At 43.1% G+C, this 17,547-nt stretch overlaps 1 protein-coding gene and 1 pseudogene across 1 annotated transcript in view; one reads left to right on the forward strand and one right to left on the reverse strand.

The window, feature by feature from the left end:
- The window catches only part of GLIS3 (GLIS family zinc finger 3), a 674,957-nt gene that overhangs the window by 67,136 nt on the left and 590,274 nt on the right, over positions 1-17,547 (forward strand). The gene's annotated exons all lie outside the window — the stretch shown is intronic.
- LOC133048764 (elongation factor 2-like) overlaps positions 10,196-17,547 on the reverse strand; it is a 55,151-nt pseudogene continuing 47,799 nt past the window's right edge.

Consider the following 17,547-nt stretch of genomic DNA (forward strand, 5'->3'; position numbering starts at 1 on the left):
GCACCCCAATGTTCATCACTACACTGTTTATAATTGCCAGGACATGGAAGCAACCTAGATGCCCATCAGCAGATGAATGGATAAGGAAGCTGTGGTACATATACACCATGGAATATTACTCAGCCGTTAAAAAGAATTCTTTTCAATCAGTTCTAATGAGATGGATGAAACTGGAGCCCATTATACAGAGTGAAGTAAGCCAGAAAGATAAAGACCAATACAGTATACTAACGCATATATATGGAATTTAAAAAGATGGTAACAATAACCCTATATGCAAAACAGAAAAAGAGACACAGATGTACAGAACAGACTTTGGGACTCTGTGGAAGAAGGTGAGGGTGGGATGTTCTGAGAGAACACCATTGAAACAAGTATACTATCAAGGGTGAAACAGATCACCAGCCCAGGTTGGATGCATGAGACAGGTGCTCGGGGCTGGTGCACTGGGAAGACCCAGAGGGATGGGATGGGGAGGGAGGCGGGAGGGGGGATCTGGATGGGGAACACATGTAAATCCATGGCTGATTCATGTCAATGTATGGCAAAAACCACTGTAAAGTAATTAGCCGCCAACTAATAAAAATAAATGGAAAAGAAAAAAAAATAGAATGGCCAAAATCCAGAACACTGACAACATCAGTGCTGAGGAGTATGTGGAAAAATAGGAACTCTTCTACACTGTTGAGAATACAAGATGTTGCAGCCACTGTGTAAAGCAGATTGGTGGTTTCTTATAAAACTAAACATGCTCTTACCTTACATTCCAGTAGTTATGCTCCTTTATCTTTACCTAAAATAGCTAAAAACGTACGTCTACACAAAAACCTGCAAAATGATGTTTATAGCTGCTTTATTCATAATTGCCAAAACTTGGAAGCAACCAAGATATTCTTCAGTAGCTGGAATGGAATATTTTTCAGTGCTAAAAATTAATGAGCTATCAAGTCATGAAAGAACATGGAGGAACTTTAAGTGCATATTACCAAGTGAGAGAAGATAATCTAGAAAGGCTATATACCATATGATTCCAACTATGTGACATTCTGGAAAAGGTAAAACCATGGAGAGAATAAAGAGATCAGTGGTTTCCAGGAGTGGACGGGAGGAAAGATGAATGGGCAGAACAAAGAGGATTTTTAAGGCAGTGAAAATATTCTGTGTGATGTTATAATGATGGATATATGTCATTGTACCTTTCCCAAACCCATAGAATGTACAACATGAACCCTAAAGTAATATGGACTTTGGGTTATTATGATGTGTCAATGTAGATTTATTCTTAATAAAAATGATGTACTGTTCTGGAAGTGATGTTGATAATGGGGAAGTTCATGCATGTGTAGGGGCAGGGGATATATAGGAAATCTCTGTACCTTCCTCTCAATTTTGTTGTAAACCTAAAACTACACTAAAGAAATAAAAGTCTTGAAAAGAATATACATTGTTGATAATAATATTGTATCAGGTCAAATTTCCTGATTTTGATAATCACAGTGTGGTTATAAGAGGACACTCTTGTACTTATGAAATACACACTGGATTATTTACTAAAGGGGCACAGTGTCTCCAAACTCACTCTCAAAGGTTTAGGGAAGGAAAATTACAGATAGAGATATAAATAGAAATAGAAAGAGATATAAATGGTGATGTGTCTATACAGAGGGACATGCATGTATAACAGAGAAAAAATGGAAAATGTAAGCAGAATTTGGTGAATTTATTTAAAAGATATACAAGAATTCCTTGTACAATTGCTGCAAAATAAAAAGTTATAATAAGTGGCTGCCATTTATTGATCATTTACTTCATGTGAAACCATGCTCTAGATGCCATATAGACATTAGCACGGGTAATTCCCACAATGGATTTAGGAGATAGGATGGCCCCATTTTACAGAGGTGGAAACTGAGGCCCAGAGAAGTAAAGTGATTGTTAAGTGACAGAGGCCTGGTGTCATCCTGGGTTGTCCAATGCCGAACCTGGGGTTTTGGCCGCTATACTCTCCTCACCATTAGAGGTATGTTTTTATTATTATGCATGCTAGTTATCACCCAGACCTTTCTACAGCAAGTTCCTCTGGGATCTCTAAGCTGGCTTTAGTACACTCTTCCTCCTTCAGTGCAGAAGCCTGTCTCTACACAGCCATGTGCACACAAGAGCTCTGGAGTTACTTCTGGGGCCACAGGACAGCCAATCCCTAGGCATATCTCTGGCCTCTTCAATCATTACCCCATCAATGAAGCCCCTGACCAGTCATCTCTTTTGTTGTCCTTATTCTTTTCCTTCTTGGTGCTTGCTTGGGCCCTACACTTCTCCCCAAAGCTCACTGGAACCCCCTCTGATTTCCTTCTTTCTCATTTTTTTAAGTGAAAGTTGGCTCCAATCTGAGATGCTAATGCCTGCTAAATACCATCCCCACAACAGACACACAAAGATGTGCATTGTTCTGTTTATCCTCTGATCATGTTCTTCTTGTGATAGGAATGGCCTTTTCCAATTGTCCAAGTGTTGAATTGTGTCACTCTAAAAGATATGCTCAAGTCCCAACCTCCAGTACCTCAGAATGCCACCTGAGTTGGAAACTGGGCTGTTGCATTAGTTAAGAGCAAATGGGGTCATACTGGAGTAGGAAGGGCCCTGAATCCAATAGGTCTGATGTCCTTAGAAGAAGATATTGTGAAGACACAAGAGGAGAGAATACCACAGATGATGGAGGCAGGGACTGGAGTGATGCATCTGTCAGCCAAGAAATACCAAGGATTGCCAGTGGCAACCAGAAGCTAGGAGAGCAGTATAAAAGACATTCTCTTTCAGAGCCTCTAGAAGGAACCAACCCCAAGGACACCTGACTTGTGGACTTCTAGCCTCTAGAACTGTGTAAGAATAAATTTCTGTTGTTTTAAGCTACCCAGTCTGTGGTACTTTGTTATGGCAGCCCTAGAAGCCTGCTTCAAACTCTTCTTACATCAATCAGTAAAAATCTCTTCTCTTTTAAGGGTCCTGCCACTAGATTGTACCTCTTCTACTCCTTCTGATCACTGAAAAATACCAGCCTCCCAGCTACTCTTAACTGGTTCACTATCCTTTTGTCTCCACCCCTTCCTGTTACCTGCTGATATTCCATGTGTTCAAATGACCCTGTAGATGAACTATCCAATACCTGAGCCTCAGTTTTTTAGCCCCAACTCCAGTAAACTTTACTGTAACTCCCACTTTACTGGAGTTACCTCCACCTTTGGCTTGGAACCATTCCACATCAGAAATCCTTTATATAACCACTTTCAGACCAAATCCCAAATCCTTCCCAATATCATGCATTTCCTTTCTTAAAACTCTTGTTCTTCAGCCTTCTAGTGGCCCCAGCTTCTTAAATTTCAGCCTCTTATTCCAGTCATCCCCTCTCTAGCCTCACTTGTTTCCTTCCTTGACTTGACCCACATGGTTGATGACCTAAGCTACAATTCCATTCAGTCTTTTAATTCTTCTACAGCCTGGCTGTTTTGCCACAGCCACCAGGCAAAACTTAATCTTGAAATCTGCAATATGACGTTCCTTCTGTATCCAGATTGTCAAATGATAGGTTGGAGAAAAACCACATCTTCAGATGGGTTGACTCCTCTACAAAGTCAGGGTCAGCACAGCAGCTCAACTCTTTTTCTTGTCCCCTGTCATTTTCTTTCCCTTTCCCCTCAGGAATGACTGCTGACTTATACTTTTCTCAGGCCCCTCATTCTCAGTAGAGAAGCTGACTCTTTCATAAACTACAATAGTGACTCCTTTGGTAATGAACTGTTCAACATTCTAGGTCTCCTTCTATAAACACACCCACATCCGTATGTACCTTTACCTCTCTCTGCCAATCCAAAAGGATAGAGTGGTGGTGGTTTAGTTGCTAAGTTGTGTCTGACTCTTGTGACCCCATGGACTGTAGCCCACCAGGATCCTCTGTCCTTGGAATTTTCCAGGCAAGAGTAATGGCATGTGTTGCCATTTCATTGTCCAGGGGATCTTCCCAAACCAGGGCTTGAACCCGTGTCTCCTGGCATTGCAGGTGGTCTCCTGCAATGCAGGCAGAGTCTTTACTGGCTCTACCACCAAGGAAGCCAAAAGGATAGAGTGCTTTCCTCCAAATTGAAGCTATTCCTTCTGCTTGTTCTCTTGATCCCAGCCTTTCCATTTACTCTCAGACCCTGATTCTTCTTTCTTATAATGTCAACCCACTGTTAAAGTTTCTCTGATCTTATAATCAACCACTTATTTGATTTAGGCTCCACTCTAACTACTGTGCTCTCCTCCCCTTAACGGTTTCTTGCTTCTCATTCACTCCTCAACTCACTAAAAGCTGACTTCTAAATTCTACAGTGATTTGCTTGTCAATATCATTAAGACCTCCATACTTGTAATCAAGGGGTCATTTTAGCCCTATGTTGCTTGTCTTCTGTGCTAAATTTAACAATTTTAAATTGTTGCAACATTCTCTCTTGAAATTTTCTCCTTCCTTGTCTTCCATGACAATAGTTGTTTCTATTTTTTCACCTATATTTCTGTATTTCCCAATCTCTACATTTTGGTGTTACCTGGGTTTCTATCCTTGGTCTATTACTTTTCCATTGGGTCATGACTTTATCCTATATGTTATTTCCTTAGAACTTCCATGACCCCCAGTTGAAAATCAAGTCCCTCTCTTATACTACTTTGTAGTAGCTTCACTTTTTTGATTAATGTCTGTCTCCACCACTAAATAGTTAACTCTACGAGGACAAGAACCAAGAATTATTTTGTGCATCTACTATATACCCAGTGTTAAGTGCAGTGCCTGGCCCATAGGGAATATGACTCCTAGATCCAGCCAGACAAGTGCATTCCATGATTTCCAAGTTGATATCTCCTGCTCTGACCTCTCTTGAGTCCCAGATTTATATAGTCAACTGCTTACAAGACACCCCTTTTTATATACCTTATAGTCATTTTAGACTTTTATAAAACTAAACTTATCTTCCTTCTTCTAATGTACTTGTTGTCTTCTATTATTTATCTTCAGTCACTCAGACATAAAGAGTCATCTTATGTTCTAATTCATTCTCCTATCTAATCAGTTACTTAATCTAATCTATTTTAGCCTAAATCGCTCTCAAAGTTATCTTTCCTTTCCATGTCTGTATCACTGCCCACATGGAGGGCCCACCATCTCTCACAGAGACTATTCCCCTGTTGCTTGCCTGTACTCTCTGCCTTTGCATATATGCCTTTCTGAGACTGAAGTCATATAACTTAAATGCAAATCTGAACATATCACTCCCCTTTAGAGAGCCTTTTCACAGCTTCTCGTTGCCTTGTTGTTGCTCAGTCATGTCCAACTCTTTGTGACCCCATGGACTGCAGCACGCCAGGCTTCCCTGTCCTTCACCATCTCCCTGAGCTTGCTCAGACTCATGTTCACTGCGTCGGTGATGCCATCCAACCATCTCATCCTCTGTTGTCCCCTTCTCCTTCTGCCTTCAATCTTTCCCAGAATCAGGGTCTTTTCTAATGAGTTGGCTCTATGCATCAGGTGGCCAAAGTATTGGAACTACAGGGGCGGGGCAGGGGGAAATCATCCAAATTCCATGAAACCATGTAAGGTCTTCTGTGATAAGCAGAACTAGTTTTCCCAGTTGCATCAACTGCCTCTCCTTATCTTGGACTTCCTACCCTGATAACACCAAATGTTCACAGGCTCATCCATATATTCCCACACCTTTATTTCTGCAGGTCTCGTGACCAATGATAATCTTCTCTTCATAAAAGTGCATCACACCAAAAGTCATCATCACCAACATTATCCTCCTCATTTATGTTTCTCCCTATCTCCACCTAAAGGACTGAGTACCTTGAGAGTTTAGCCATGTCTTGTTTATTTTCATTGCCCCATATCTTACTAGCACCCAGCCTGACACATAATAGTTGCTTAATAAACCTCTGCCCGCCTGGACTTGCATGTGCTTGGAACATGAATGTGCTGGGAGCTGGCAGTATGACAGTATGGTTTTGAAACCACTTTCCTGAGGTTCTGAATTATTGACCAAAGAAATTTCTTCCTTGTCCAAAGGAAACAAAGACTTACATAATATCCGATATTTACTGATGCCAGTTCTTGTACATATTAGCCTGTTATGAATGGCCAACTTAGACAAGGAACAATAATCCACTGGGTCAATAATGTCATCATGAAATGCTTTATTACTCCCCTGATCACCCCATGCTAGCCTCACAATTAAAACAAAAGTTGTATTCCACATTAACTTTCCTTTGTAATCTAAGAGGATAAATATGTGCCCATAGTCACCAGCTAAATAATGAGAAAGAAAAATGTACTTTTAAAATTTGATCCTATAAATAGTGTACACACACCATTATTTTATTTCTGTCAAATCCCCCAAAGTGAGATTGTTGGATTACGGAAAATTCCTTCACTTAAAAAACAAACAAACAAAACCAAATTAAGCTCCACTGTTTAGGGACTAAAACAGAAGCAGTGAACCAGGAAGAACAGTTGATCATGGAGAGGAAGCAGTGAGCAGTGGCAGGAAGCAAGATGTTAATTCCCTGCCCAAGAATTGAACCTGGGTAGTCTGGATGAAAGCCAGGAATCCTAGCCACCAGACTAACAAGGGATGGAGACTAGAAGCTATTTTCCCCTGGATCTTTGCCCCCTTTAAAAAAATGCATTTCTCATGGAGGCAGAAACTGTAAATGCAGGTACAGAATTTATTATTAGAGACATAGGAGAACAACAAGTGATGGAGCACACAGAGAAACAGTTCGTTTAGTTAGGATAGACGCAAGGTAGAGATGCATACTGGGAGGAAAAGCTTGTGAGCTTCCCTTCTAATGAGTAGGAGTAAAGAGGCAGTTAAATCATTTATATAGGGCAGATCTCTTCCAGGTCTTTGTTTACCTCTAGCCAAATATCTGGCTTCTTTTTCCACACCTAACCCACCCTCCAGAGAAGGCAATGGCACCCCACTGCAGCACTCTTGCCTGGAAAATCCCATGGACAGAGGAGCCTGGTAGGCTGCAGTCCATGGGGTCGCTAAGACTCGGACATGACTGAGTGACTTCCCTTTCACTTTTCACTTTCATGCATTGGAGAAGGAAGTGGCCACCCACTCCAGTGTTCTTGCCTGGAGAATCCCAGGGACAGAGGAGCCTGGTGGGCTTCTGTCTATGGGGTCGCACAGAATCGGACATGACTGAAGAGACTTAGCAGCAGCAGCAGCAGCAATCCACCCTAGGACCCTCCCTAACATGCATATGCATCTTTTTCCAAGATGGAGTCCAGCCCAGAGGCCTAAGGGATCACATAGGAGCATGACCTATTATGGGGTGGTGCCCCCTCCTTTTGACCCCCAAGGAGCCTTTCTGTACATGTGAAATGTCTCCCTTGTCCCAAGGATGGGAAATATGTGACCTTCTGATCTCATGGTTCAGCCCCTTTCTGTTCCTGCCATGACTGTTATCTTAAGGTATCCGCAGGAGACAAAGCCTGGCTATTTAGGCTGTTTCAGTTGTTAATTACATTTCAAAGAGCAAAAAGGGCGCTGGTTCTAAATATCTAACCTAGAACTCACCTACCCTCTGTTTCAGGAAATGCAAACTTGAGGCTAGTTTTAAGTGTCTGGTCTGGAACCCATCTTTTTCTTGCCCCAAGAAATATAAACCTGGAGGCCCGTTGTAAATATCTAACCTGAGGCTCAATCTGTCACTTGCTTCTCAGTGACCTGAAGAAGTTATTTCAGTTATTTCACTCTAGCCAGAGACTTATCTTATTCTTGTTTCCACTTGTCACAATGAACCCCAGTAGAATTGACTCAGAGAGTGGGGCTGCTTTGAGGTGATTCCTCTGATGAAGACCACAGAAATAAATGATTAACTCATCTAGAAGCAAAAAAGTATAAACAGTGTGTCCTTCCTGCTTTAGCTTCAATACTTTGAAAGGATGTTGCATCTGGGATGGGGTGATCTAGGTAGTAAAAGAAAACATTAAAAACAAAACAAAACAGAAACTGTGTCCTCCCATTACAATCTTAGGTTCTGGGCTGCACTGAGAGGTAACTGGCTTCAGTGCCCCTTTCCTAAGAGGGACCACAAACCCCAGCTAAGACATGGAGGAGGCAAGTTACCTAGAGATCTTAAGGCATGCACCTTTTGTAAGAATAACGATAGCCTCCAGGTATTGGATTTTGTGTTTCCTGAGGCTAAGTGCTTTACTGAATCTCTTGACAAGGCAATCCTCTTTCTGATTTTTCTGTCCTCAATGGAGATGTAGAAAATGCGATAATTTTTCAAATTTCAAGTAAACATTTACATAACTGCTGGAAAACGTGAATACACCATTGTACTCTGCCCTACTCAACACACACACACACCCCTCCTAGACTTTTATCAGGAACAAACCTGCCAATAAGGAACAAACTCTTTGAGTACAGTCCCATTGTCTCAGGTGACCCAGGTAGAGTGATTTTTCAGTTAATGTGGAAAGCCTTTAATGAAAATCAGGCCTGGACAGAGGTCTAGTGTTACTAATTCAAAAGAAGCAGGGTCAAAGCTACATCAACAAGAGAGCACGCTCCTTATATGGACTAGACAAGGTAATATCTGGAAGGAAGAACTTTCTTCCTTCTGTTTGTTTTTAGGGAACATCAAAAGGCAATCTGGAGGCAGATCTGTGAGTGGTGAGGCACCCTCATCAAATGTCCCTTCACAGGAGAATGCACCCTATAGAAGGATTTTACAGAAGGATATCAGAGAAATCCTCCATTGGCATCTAGCTGAAACCAGAGGTTGCAGAATATTCCAGGCTCAACAGCTGGCTGGCACTAGGACTCTACATCCCGGCAGGAATTGTAGGGAGTGATAGAAAGGGGAAGAGGAGATACAGAAAACTAGGGCCCAAATAGAAGAGGAGATGGCTAGAAGATAAGGAAACAAAGAAAGGTTAGGAAGGTAAGAAGCCTTCGTGGGGATTCTAACAGTTCTCAAACATGGATGACTTACTCCTCTTCTGAGAATTAAACAGAATCTTAGCTTTTTTTTTTTTTTTAATGCCACAATTTCTGTTTCTGCCCTTAACTCTCTACTTCTTTGGGTCGTACGTGAATCTTTCAGGAAAAGAATGATTGAAATCTTCTCCCAGCAGAGTTCAGGGAAGGTGAGAAAGTAGAAGGAGAGGCAGGCATGCTACATCTGGTGGCATCTGTTCTGTCCCACGATGGATTGCTGGGTAGGGTAGGGCCACAACCAGCCTGAGGGGAGTAGGGTGATTCCCTGTCTTATCTGACTGCTGCCCCACCCTCTCAAGAGGGTCACAGGCTCCTAGCAGTTTCAGACTTTTACTTAATAGCCACAAAGTCTGTCAGGGATTTGAACCTTCACAAAATTTACTTATGCTGTTTACTGCATATAATATGAATTACTGCATCCTACACAAATTATGGGGGCTTTCCTGGTGGCTCAGTGGTAAAGAATCTGCCTGCAATGCAGGAGACGTGGAGACACAGGTTCAATCCCTGAGTTGGGAAGATTCCCTGGAGGAGGAAATGGCCACCTGCTCCAGTATTCTTGCCTGGAGAAACCCATGGACAGAGGAGCCTGGTGCACTACAGTCCATGGGGTCGCAAAGAGTAGGTCACCACTGAGCATGCACGCATGCATATTATGAAGTGTTGCACTCAATGCATAGTATGAATTATTGCATACTTCAGCCTCATCTGCTGCTTCTCTCCTGCAAAATTTTATTCTCCACAGTTTGGAATGTCTTACAGTTCTTCAAACCCACCATGATCTTTCAGGCATCTATACTTGCATATGGTCTCCTCTGCCTGAAATGTTTCTTTTCCCCTTTGCTGTAAAATGTATTTATCCAGGTTTGTGCTCATTGCAGCATGTAATATGTATTCAGGAAATGTTTATGAAATGAAGGAATGAATGACTCCTCATCCCCGCAGAGTTAGCCACTCCCTTCTCTGCACCATCTCAGAACTTTCGCTACCTGTCAGTAGTTTCACTTACCATGCCACATTGCATATTTATGTATTTTTCAGCCACAAATTTTTGTTTTTGTCACCACCATATCGAATTTATTATTCCGTTGACACTATTACAGCTGAAGATGCTCATGGTGACGTGGCACAAAATTTCCTGCCTTCTAGTTTCAAGGAGAATGTCTAACCACTTGTTCCTTCCTCCTGTCTAGGAGAAAATCGACAACAGGCCACTTACGCAAATAAACCTCAACATGTTTATTTAAAATTTCTTGGGGTGGGAGAATTTGAGTTTTCCTCTGAAGAAATGAGAAAGAAAAAGTGTTGAGTGTCTGCAGGGGTTAATAGTCAGCCGCCTGTTGCTCTGGCTAAACCATGAGAAAATCACCATGGGAAAAGAATAAAAGCAAAATATAGCAATACAGCATAACCCACATAAAAGTACATCGGGTTGATCAGTTGGGGTTGTCATGCCCTGCTAAGCTAAGGGAAAACATAGTGTGGACCTTGGAACGCCAGGTTAGCGCAAGTTCAGAACGCTGCTTGTGCACACACTAAGATGTTTTCCCAAGGCATATGCAGGTTTATGCGGAGAAGGCAATGGCAACCCATTCCAGTACTCTTGCCTGGAAAATCCCATGGATAGAGGAGCCTGGTAGGCTGCAGTCCATGGGGTAGCTAAGAGTCGGACGTGACTGAGCGACTTCCCTTTCACTTTTTACTTTCATGCATTGGACAAGGAAATGGCAACCCACTCCAGTGTTCTTGCCTGGAGAATCCCAGGGACGGGGGAGCCTGGTGGGCTGCCATCTATGGTGTCGCACAGAGTCGGATACGACTGAAGCGACTTAGCAGCAGCAGCAGCATGCAGGTTTATGACCTCCAGCTAGGTGATAGCCCTTGTACAAGAAAATAACAAAGATAATTTAAAGTAAGCAATAAAATGGGAGATGTGATCAGGGACACTAACACAACAGATACTCTCTGCTTGCCAAGACACTAAATAAAAGTGATGCGACTGTGAGGAACAGGGCTCTTGACCCAAGAGGTCTTGAGTCCCCTGATCCTATCTTTAAAACTTTAATTCTGTCTCTAGTTTCTTTTCCCCAAAGTGTGTGGCGACCACTTTCGATCCCTACCTACCCTGCTGGCTGCAGCAGGTGTCACCTCCTTTCTTCCACCTCCACTGGCCAAGTAAGTACTTTCTGCAAAGGCATTTCTGTTGCTCTGAAATCTTGAACCAGATATGGAAAGAAATGGCATCAAATGTTCATGATGAGTGGGCTTCCCAGGTGGCTCAGTGGTAAAGAATCCTCCTCACCAATGGAGAATTCCCGGGTCAGGAAGATTCCCTGGAGTAGGATGTTGGCAACCCATTCCAATATTCTTGCCTGGAGAGTTCTATGGACAGAGGAGTCTGGTGGGCTACAGTCCATGTGGTGGCAAAGAGTCAGACACGACTGAGTTTCTAAGCACACTAGCTGGTGCATTTATGATGAGGATGGTACCAAGTGGGCCCCAGAAACCCTGCAGGCGGAGCATCTTAGGTCTGGACAATCTTGTGAGGGGTTGTGAGGAGATCCCAGAGCTTGAGTCTGTGCCCGGGGTCTGAGCCACTACAGGAGGCCACTGACATCTGTCCTGGAAGTTGTCTGGGATGGAACGCCTTCCATCAGGCCTTTGTGCCTGCGCGTCTCGCCCACGACCTGCTGGGGCAGCTGGTGTGGTTGAAGGGGTCTGAGGGCAGGATCTGGAGGTGCCAGGAAGGGGAAGGCTTAGCTGCCTGTGTGGGCCCTCAGGTCGGCGGTGAAGCCAAAGGACTTGTCGATGTGACTTCTCGTCAAACAGGGCGGTGCCAGCCACCCGGGACTCCTCGAAGACGTGACCCCGCTTCCTGTGCAGGACAGTTGGACGCCACTAGGCCCTTGTTGCGGACACCTCCTCTCAACAGGTGAATGGACTCCACGGCCCGGGGCAGGCGGTCAGCACGCAGCGTTGAGGCAGCGCTGGGTGTGGGAAGCCCTGGATGGATCCATGTGCAGTGTCAGACTGGGGACGCGGAAGCAGACGCCCCACGAGTGCTCCTCACAGCTCCCCCGCTTGATGGCCCGCTGCCATGCTGTCCCGATGGATGCCACTGAGGTAGTACTGGGTGACCCGTGCTCGAGAGCCCAAAGTACTGGGGGCCTCAGCATTGTCTCACTCACACTTTCCGCCAGATTGAGACCTGCTACTTGGGCTCCTGAAGGACAGACACCTCTTGTCAGCGTCCTCGGCTATGGAGTTGGGGAAGAGCCGCGCTTTTGTGTCCAGCCGGCTCTGCTTGTTGGAAGCTTTGGACGGGCACAGCACAGAGGGACTCCTCGCTGACGGTCTCGCAGTGCTACATGACCAGCTAGAATGTCCTGGTGGAAATGCCAATGAGGTTCTTCTCTCGGTCCTTCAGGCAAATCAATAGGTGCAGCTCATCACCCCGTGATGAAGCAATCCCCTGATTCCTCAGTGATGAGTTGCACTATGCAGACTGGCTTAGCTGCCCTCTTCAGCCCCTCCACCAGCTTGGGCAGGTCGGCCAGTTCTTGGCTTCTGTGGGAACTCTTAACAATGGGGTTCACGCTGAACTTCATCACCTGCATGTTGTAAGCGTGCTCAAAGATGCTGATGGTTCCTGTCTTCACCAGAAACTGGCCCATAGCCATCAGACCTACAGTGTTCCCCCAGGGCACGTCCCTGATGAACTTTACATAATGCTAGACAGATTCCTGATGGCCGGTTGCTTGATGGCTCTCTTGGTGTCTCAGCTGATGCCTGGCCTTGAAAAATACACAGCCTGGATCATAGTCAGCAGAAGTCTTCCCAGTGGGGAGAACACTCCGTGGTCTAAGGTAGGAAGAAAAGTTAAAGAAACGGTTGGTTTGAAAAAGACCTGAGTACAGCTTGGGGATTGAATGACACTTGCAAAGGGCTGTCACATCACAGGGCAGAGGGATAATGTCATTGTGGCTTTGCGGTTTAGATCTAGACTAGTGATTGGTGACTAAAAGGAAATAATTTGCAGTTCAGAATTAAAATGAATTTTCTAATTCTTCAGTTCAGTTCAGTTCAGTCACTCAATTGTACCTGACTTTTTGCAACCCCATGAATCGCAGCACGCCAGGCCTCCCTGTCCATCACAAACTCCCAGAGTTTACTCAAACTCATGTCCATCGAGTCGGTGATGCCATCCAGCCATCTCATCCTCTGTTGTCCCCTTCTCCTCCTGCCCTCAATCCCTCCCAGCATCAGGGTCTTTTCCATCGAGTCAACTCTTCTCATGAGGTGGCTAAAGTATTAGAGTTTCAGCTTCAGTATCAGTCTTTCCAATGAACACCCAGGACTGATCTCCTTTAGGATGGACTGGTTGGATCTCCTTGCAGTCAAGGGACTCTCAAGAGTCTTCTCCAACACCACAGTTCAAAAACATCAATTCTTCAGCGCTCAGCTTTCTTCACAGTCCAACTCTCACATCCATACATGACCACTGGAAAAACCATAGCCTTGACTAGACGGACCTTTGTTGGCAAAGTAATATCTCTGCTTTTTAATATGCTATCTAGGTTGGTCATAACTTTCCTACTCCAAGGAGTAGGCATCTCTTAATTTCATGGCTGCAGTCACCATCCACAGTGATTTTGGAGCCCAGAAAAATGAAGTCTGACACTGTTTCCACTGTTTCCCCATCTATTTGCCATGAAGTGATGGGACCAGATGCCATGATCTTAGTTTTCTGAATGTTGAGCTTTAAGCAACTTTTTCACTCTCCTCTTTCACTTTCATTAGGAGACTCTTTAGTTCCTCTTCACTTTCTGCCATAAGGGTGGTGTCATCTGCATATCTGAGGTTATTGATATTTCTCCCGGCAATCTTGATTCCAGCTTGTGCTTCATCTAGCCCAGCGTTTCTCATGATGTACTCTGCATATAAGTTAAGTAAGCAGGGTGACAATATAACAGCCTTGACATACTCCTTTTCCCATTTGGAACCAGTCTGTTGTTCCATGTCCAGTTCTAACTGTTGCTTCCTGACCTGCATACAGGTTTCTCAAGAGGTGGGTCAGGTGGTCTGGTATTCCCATCTCTTACAGAATTTTCCACAGTTTATTGTAATCCACACAGTCAAAGGCTTTGGCATAGTCAATAAAGCAGAAATAGATGTTTTTCTGGAACTCTCTTGCTTTTTCAATGATCTAGCGGATGTTGGCAATTTGATCTCTGGTTCCTCTGCCTTTTCTAAAACCAGCTTGAACATCTGGAAGTTCATGGTTTTTGTATTGCTGAAGCCTGGCTTGGAGAATTTTGAGCATTACTTTTCTAGTGTGTGAGGTGAGTGCAATTGTGCGTTAGTTTGAGCATTCTTTGGGATTGCCTTTCTTTGGGATTGGAATGAAAACTGACCTTTTCCAGTCCTGTGGCCACTGCTGAGTTTTCCAACTTTGCTGGCATATTGAGTGTAGCACTTTCACAGCATCCTCTTTCAGGATTTGAAATAGCTCAACTGGAATTCCATCACCTCCACTAGCTTTGTTCGTAGTGATGCTTTCTAAGACCCACCTGACTTTACATACCAGGATGTCTGGCTCTAGGTGAATGATCACACCATCGTGATTATCTGGGTCATGAAAATCTTTTTTGTACAGTTCTTTGTATTCTTGCCACGTCTTCTTAATATCTTCTGCTTCTGTTAGGTCCATACCATTTCTGTCCTTTATTGAGCCCATCTTTGCATGAAATATTCCCTTGGTATCTCTAATTTTCTTGAAGAGATCTCTAGTGTTTCCCATTCTGTTGTTTTCCTCTATTTGTAATTCTTGGAGTAGTCTAAAGGTGAAATACCTAGAAAGATGCTTTATTGTCTTTAAAGGTAAATAAATAAAGATTGGACTTCCCTGGTGGCTCAGAGGTTAAAGCGTCTGCCTGCAATGCGGGAGACCTGGGTTCGATGCCTGGGTTGGGAAGATCCCCTGGAGAAGGAAATGGCAACCCTCTCCAGTATTCTCGCCTGGAGAATCCTGTGGACGGAGGAGCCTGGTGGGCTACATTAGTCCATGGGGTCGCAAAGAGTCGGACACGACTGAGCGACTTCCCTTTAAGTGTTCCTTGTGGGATGACTCACATATCTGATGAGGATTGAATTTAAGGACTTTTTGGCTTTTCCCAACATGGCATTCTTTGTTTCACTTAACTTGTGTTGTTTTAGTAAAAACACTGGTCATTTACTCATTGTAGCACAGTGAGGGATTCCTCATTTATGTGTGTAATGGACAGAGTGTGGTTTGTGGACATAGACTTGGGTTTATGTGGACGTAGATGAGGGGTTGAAACCCTCATTTGTCATTATTTTAGTATACTTTTCGAGAGAACTCAAGTAAATTTCCAACCCTCAATTTCTTTATTTTAAAAGTGGAGGTGACACAATATTTATCTCCTAAGATTGTTATGAATATGAAGTATGTGACAGAGTACCTCATAGTATGCTCTACAAACATTTGTTATTAATATTAATGGTATTGTTGTGATGATTATTGTTAGACATCTTAAAATTTTGATTAATTAATTCTATTTCTAAGATTCTATCTTAAAAACTATTCATGGACACACACAAAGATTTAGCCAGAAAAATGTTTATTATAGCCCTATAATATATAAGTAATTATTATTATAATGGAATAACACTAATACTTTTTAGTGACCAATTTTTTTTTCTGAGAATACTGATTATGAGGAGAGTTTATTTTTATTGTCTTTCTCTTTTTTCCCCCCTTAATTTTCTACTGTGTATATATGTTTTTATAGTAAAGAGATTAATTATAATAAAGTATTAAGGAAGAAGTCAATTCCTCTTCCTCAGGAGTGGTTGGTCTCTGAGTGGGTTGGCAGGGAAGATGCCAGTATCAGATGAGAATACAGGTGGATAATCTTAAAGTTTCTCTCTACCCTGAAGCATTTTATGTAGTCAATGAATAGTACAGATGCTAAGTGCTACAGGAGATTAAAAGTTTGTTGGGTTGTCTGGACTGGCTTGCACTTTTGGAAACCTCTGAAATTTTTATTTGCAGAGGGAACCTGAGGAAGAAGTAACAATAGGAAATATGTGAGTTTGCAGAAACAGTCCTGCTATATCAAATTCACTATTAATTCACCAGGAACAATAAACTGTCCCTGTTGTGTGTCAGGAGATTTTTCTTTATTTAGAAATTTGAAACACACTTTAAAATTTCTCATTCTGTGATCATTTTGCAATCATTTTTCTGAGAGGCTGAGGCATCTGCTCTTGGTTTCTGGCCCTCTACAGGGCAACCTGTGAAACTGAAGCAGCTGAATGTTGACAGGTGACCTGAAATTGTGTCAGTGACATTTTTAACCTAACATTGTACAACAGCATTTCAGTTGAGGCTTTGGTTCCCAATTTAGATATCAAGGAATAGAAAGTCTTTTATTTAATATGCATTAGACACCAGAGTTGTGTCATGGAGCATGGTGGGGTGGGTAGGATGCACAAGTCTATAGCTATTAACCAACTGATATTAGAAATTTCTCAAAAAGAAAAGCAGTCATTACCTACATTTTGGATGTATAGGAAGATGGTAGGTGGCAATTTAGGTCCTAAAGTAAGGCAGTGAGTGTCATCTTGCTGTCCAGGAAGAAAGATAGAGGGGCTGGTTTTTAAAATCTGTTTATTTATTTGACCAAGAAAACAGGAAAGAACAAAAGAGAAAAAGAGAGCGGAATGAATTTCAGTGTTATTGGCCATGGGTAATAGTCCTTATTTAAGGACAAAAAGCTGAGATTGACAACTTGGAAAATTAACTTTGACCTTCATGTAGAGTCTCTGGAAAGTTCTTTACCAGTGATGGTGTTGTTGCTGTTCGGTCGCTAAGTTGCGTCCGACTCTCTGTGACTCCATGAACTGCAGTGCACCAGGCTTCCCTGTCCTCCAGCATCTCCTGTTTGCTCAAGTTCATATCCATAGAGTCGATGATGCTATCTAACCATCTCATTCTCTGCCACCCTCTTCTCCTTTTGCCTTCAGTCTTTCCTAGCATCAGGGTCTTTTCCAATGAGTCAGCTCTTTGCATTAGATGGCCGAAGTATTGGAGCTTCAGCTTTAGTTTCAGCCCTTCCAATGAATATTCAAGGTCGATTTCCTTTAGGATTGACTGGTTTGATCTCCTGGCTGTCCAAGGGACTCCCAAGAGTCTTCTCCAACACCATAGTTTGAAGGAATCAGTTCTTTGGCACTCAGCCTTCTTTATGGTCCAACTCTCACATTCATACATGACTACTGGAAAAACCATAGCTTTGACTATACGGACCAGTGAGGGTGAGTCCTGGCTGCATGAAGAATATTGCCCCCAAAGCTGCCCCATCTTTTTTTTTTTTCCTGACAACATCAGTTTTTTTTTTTAAAAATAGGCCCCCAAGACTGAAACACAAAGATCATCGAAGTTCAGCAACCAAGCTTCATTGTAAGTGTGGTCCCCACA

The sequence above is a fragment of the Dama dama genome, chromosome 29 (genome assembly GCF_033118175.1).
Source record: "Dama dama isolate Ldn47 chromosome 29, ASM3311817v1, whole genome shotgun sequence".
NCBI classification, from domain to species: domain Eukaryota; kingdom Metazoa; phylum Chordata; class Mammalia; order Artiodactyla; family Cervidae; genus Dama; species Dama dama.